Source organism: Cebus imitator, unplaced genomic scaffold (genome assembly GCF_001604975.1).
Source record: "Cebus imitator isolate Cc_AM_T3 unplaced genomic scaffold, Cebus_imitator-1.0 Scaffold521, whole genome shotgun sequence".
NCBI lineage: Eukaryota > Metazoa > Chordata > Mammalia > Primates > Cebidae > Cebus > Cebus imitator.
In genome coordinates this window covers 1220029-1224942 of record NW_016107836.1, presented here as the reverse complement: position 1 = coordinate 1224942, position 4914 = coordinate 1220029, and the positions used below count along the sequence as shown (strand labels likewise).

The window sequence follows — 4914 nt, the reverse complement described above, 5'->3', positions numbered from 1 at the left end:
AAAAAAAAAAAAAAAAACCCAAAATGCCCAAACATAAATATTTCAACACATTTCTGCCTTAACACAAATTTTAAATACGTAAATTTCAAAATAAAAGAAAAATAAACCTCAAATAGGTTAAGCATTATATTTCATAAATAAGAGTCCTCTACATTTTATGAATTCAGTGATAAATACACCAAGAAATATTTCATTGACTTAAAACAACCGTATCTGGCTGGAAAATTTTCAGTTACAGATAAACGGCACGAAAGCATAAGATAATCAATACAACTATGAAAACTGTTTTTTAAAAAGGTCAGTCATATTTTGTTTACTTAAAATACTAAGCTTAATCATGACCTATCTAAACCTTATCATTGCTCATTGTATAAAATTAGCACTGCACTTGCAAACATAAGCAGAATCTAGACTTATCAAACATATGGTGAGACTTTACCAGCTTCTGAAAAATAAGAATATAGGATTAAAATGTTTTAGTTTGGAAACAAAACCCACCGTTACTGCTCAAGGCTTTTCATCAAAATTTTGATCAGAAAGGAGACCTGTTTTAAAATTTTAAAGAGCCCAGCAACTAAACCTTTGAAATGAACTGAAATGGTTCGAATATAAGTACTCCCACTTCAGAAGCTACAGCTAAAGGCAAATACCTAAACAGCAAAAAGGGAAAAAGTGTCAGCGAATCTCCAAACTACTAGAAAGTACGCAAAAGCACACGCACAGACTGGTTTGCCAGCTAACTTTTCCAGCCCTGTACCAGACAGACATCCAAACAAAGTTGACGATAGAACCAACTGTGAGCTTTCCCTATACCTGGATGATAATCTGAAATTTTTTGCTGTTGCTAATAGAAGCCCCTTATAATTGGAAGCAGCGAACTGACAGGTGAACAAATTCCCTAACAGGGCAGTTAAGAGGTTGTGAAAACACTGTTCTATGCCTGAACGAGTTACGACTACTCTGTAACAAGTCCAAGGTAATTAACGCACACGCTCTTCAGCGCAATTCCTCAAGCAGAGATGAGATTAGGGGAACAACAGGCTTCCCCTAGAGCCACATACCATTTTACAACAGCCGTCTCCCTCACAACAGAAAAACAGACATTCTCATCCAAAGTCTTTCCGCCAGTTCTCCCAGTGCGGCGAAGAGAAGCGGGCGGCAGCCACCGTACCGAGAGAAGCCGGCAACAGCCCCGCCGCGCGGCCGCCACGCCTTCCTCCAGCCGCCGCTGGGGACGCGGCGCGGCGGATCACATTTCTCCTCCCCAACAATCACACGCACGCACGTCCCCAGAGTTGACACCCTGCAAACCCGCCGCTCCGCGACGCTGGGGACGGGGCCACAAAGCCTGGGACGCGGCCATCGGCTGGGGTGCTCAAGCTGCGTGCGTGCCCGTGTTTGTGTTTGTTCCCCTTAATGAAAGAAAAGAGGTCTCCGTAGTTACGGCCTAGGGCTGCGGAGGGGAGAAGAGAGGCTCCCCGTGGGACTAAACAAAACTTTGGTTGCTGGGAAGAGCCGTTGCGCAACCTCGGCGGGGGGAGGCCGAGGCCCCCGGGCCCCGGCCAAGCGCGGCTTCCCGGAGGCTGCGGCCCCCGCGTCCGGCAGCCCAGGGCCTGGCGTGGCGCCGGCTTCCAGGGAGCGGCCCAAACCCGGCCACACCGCGGAGGCTGTGGCGGAAACTGGGAGCACGAGAGCGCGGAGGATAAGGATGGGGCACGGGACGTGCGACGAGTGTGGACCGCTCCGGAGGGGTTGGGTCAGGTTTGGGGTCTGCTGGACACCTGGCCGCGGAGTCCGCGGCCGGAGCCGGTCCCCCCACCCAGGGGTGGCAGCGCCCCTCGCTCGACTCCTTACCTTCCTAGAGGCCCGCGCTCTCTCCTCTTCGGGCGGCCGCAGCCCTGAGCATGTCCGGGGTGGGGCGCAGGGCCGTGCCGGGGACAGGGAGCCAGGCGCTTCAGCAGGCGGCACCACCCAGCCCAGGCTCAGCCCCTCTCCGCGGCCGCTGCCATCTTGTCCTGGCGGCTGAGAGGAAACGGCGAAACACCCTCCCCCGACCGCTGCTGCTGCTACTGCTGCTCTGGCTGCTAAGCGCCGGGCCCGTCTCCCTCATCTTCCTTCCCGGGGATTTGGGGTGGGGACGGCTCGGCTGGGGTGAGGGGTAGTGGGAGGCCAGCCGGCCTCCAGCTACTGGGGCCTACGGGCGACGCAGGGTGCGGGGCCCGCGGCGGTTGGGGCCCATTCCTGACGCCCCGGCCGGGACCGGAGAAGGAAGACAGCCGGAGTGCCGACGACGGCGGGGCCCGCGGCTTGATCTCCTCAGGTCGCCGCGATGCCGGCAGTCGTCACTGAGGCAGCTGCCGCCAGCCGCCCCAGCCTCCGGCCCCTCCTCCGCGCCCGCAGGCCTCGGCCACCGCCTCCGCAGCGCCACCGCCCGCCTGGCAGCGCTGCGCGCCCAGCCCGAGCGGCTCCGCTCCGCTCCGGTCGCGGCGCCTCCGTGAAGCCCCTCCCCGGGGTCCGCCCGCCAGTCCGCAACCGCGCCCTTGTCGCCCGGAGCTCGCCTGGCTGCCCGTCCGGCCCCGACCCGGAGTCCCGCACGCCAAGCCTCCAGCCAAATAGGCATCTGTCAGCCCCACTCTACCGTTCTGAACCTCACTCCATGCCCCCTCCGCCAGAAATACACATTTAAAAAAAGATCCCAGTACCCAAAGAAAGGATTCAGATGCGGAAGCAGGATTTTACAGGCCTTTCGAGATCCCAGAATCATAATTAAGGATCTGTTTCTCGGCACTTGGTCGTTAAGGGTCCAAAAATAAGGAAAGGGAAAATGCTTAGTCAAATGAACTACCTCAGTCTAAAATAGGTTCTGCCCGCTTCCCTGTTGCAAAGAGTGAAGAGAATTGTAAAGCCAGGTTAAAGGACAGGGGGAAAGTCCTCCTGGAAATTTTTCAAGAGCATCTCTACTGTCCGAAACCCGGTAATTGTGAAGTTCTCCCACCTCCACATTGGTAATTCTCCAGTAAACTAGTCGGTTCAACCCCCAAAGACTAGTTTCCTTCCTCCTGGAGATTAGGAAATCAACAGAATGGCCCGTTTCAACTCACGTAATCGTGAAACCATGGAATTTTAGGAATGAAAGAACCTTTGCGATCCTTGGTCCCAACTCTTATTCAGGAGTTCAAAGAAGTTTAGGTGACATGACCAAGGTTATGCAGCAAAGCCCGTGTCTCCACCCCTTCTTTCTTTCTTATTTTTCCCTAGGAAACAAATGGCCTTGTAATACCTCACATTGAGTTAATTTTCTTTAATACCCGTTTCCTCAGGTTCCCTTTGTTCCGAATCAATGTCTAACCTTTTGGGAAACAAACACCTTTCTCTCTGGAATGGAAGTGTCCTTTCTGTTTCCTTCATAATCTTCACTAGGAAGATTGAATTTACCACAGATGTATTTATCCCCAGACATTTTCTATTGCAGTAACTGGGGCAGGGCAAAGGGAGTGGCAAATTGCTGCATGTATAATAAGACACATTTAATCTTTGCTGCTCTTCAAACCGGGAAGAGCATTTTAGAGAAAGCGTTTCAGAGAGGAAGGAGGCCGGGTGCGGTGGCCCGCACCTGTCATCCCAGCACTTTGGGAGGCCGAGGCAGGCGGACCACCTGAGGTCAGGAGTTTGAGACAAGCCTGGCCAACATAGTGAAACCCGGTCTCTACTAAAAATGCAAAAATTAGCTGGGCATGGTGGCGGGCACCTATAGTCCCAGCTACTCTGGAAGCTGTGGCATGAGAATCGCTTGAACCCGGGAGGCGGAGGTTGCACGAGGATCGCTTGAACCCGGGTGGCTGAGGTTGCAGCGAGCCGAGATCGTGCCACTGCACTCCAACCTGGACGACAGAGTGAGATTACTCCTCGAAAATTAAAAGAGAGAGGATAGTATGCCCTGAGGCCACTGGAAATAACACTTTTAAATGACAGTTATTTTCAAATTACGGAGGATAACCAGTTGAAAAGTCTTCCAATATAGAAGAACAAAACAATGGCTGGCTTTCAGAGAGATGGCTGCCTATGCCATTCCTTTTCTCTATTTCGTTACTTATTATTATTATTTTTTTTAAGAAATAGTCAAAAGAACCAAAGAGGATAAAATCATTACTCAAAGGAGAAAGTAACAATAGTAGAAAAATCTATCAGGAGGAACAGGGAAACTATTCCACTAGAACTTCAAATTTTCAGAATTTTTGCAGACGAAGCCATCTCTAATGGAAGGCTTCCATTGCCTGTATTTGTGGCATTGCTACATCTATGCAGAGGCAGAAATCAGGAACAAGGATTAATTTTCCTTTCTATCACCTGTATGTTAAAATTTATTTTTTAGAGGCAAGATCTTACTCTATCACCCAGGCTGGAGTGTGGTGGCGAAATCACGGCTCACTGCAGCCTGGAACTCCTTAGCTCAAGTGATTCCCCCACCTCAGCTTCCCAAAGTGCTGGGATTACAGGTGTGAGCTATCACACCCTCTCCCTAACCTGAATTTTTGAGAGATTTTAGCGCTACTCACTACACTATGCATTCTAGGAGGGGATTCACTCACCTTTTTGATGTTGTTTTTGTTTTGTTTTAGACGGAATCTCGCTCTGACGCCAGATTAGACTGAAGTGGCACCATCTCGGCTCACTGCAGCCTCCGCCTCCTGGGTTCAAGCAACTCTACTGCCTCAGCCTCTCGAGTAGCTGGGACTTCAGGAGCGCGCCACCACGCCCGGCTAATTTTTGTATTTTTAATAGAGACCGGGTTTCACCATGTTGGCCAAGATGATCTCAATCTCTTGACCTCATGATCTGCCCACCTCGGCCTCCCAAAGTGCTAGGATTACAGGCGTGAGCCAGCGGCGCCCGGTATCATCTTTTTTTTTTTTT

General features: G+C 51.2%; 1 protein-coding gene across 8 annotated transcripts in view; it reads right to left on the bottom strand.

The window, feature by feature from the left end:
* The window catches only part of HIPK3 (homeodomain interacting protein kinase 3), a 100561-nt gene extending 98067 nt beyond the window's left edge, over positions 1-2494 (bottom strand). For 6 of the 8 annotated variants that reach the window (XM_017514256.2, XM_017514260.2, XM_017514258.2 and 3 more), the window contains exon 1: positions 1855-2494. The gene's annotated coding sequence lies outside the window, so the exon portion shown is untranslated. Of the gene's footprint in view, positions 1-1061; positions 1748-1854 lie in introns of those variants that run through there. The other 2 variants (XM_017514257.2, XM_017514262.2) reach the window with 2 other exon arrangements.
* Between the last annotated feature and the right edge of the window lie 2420 nt (positions 2495-4914).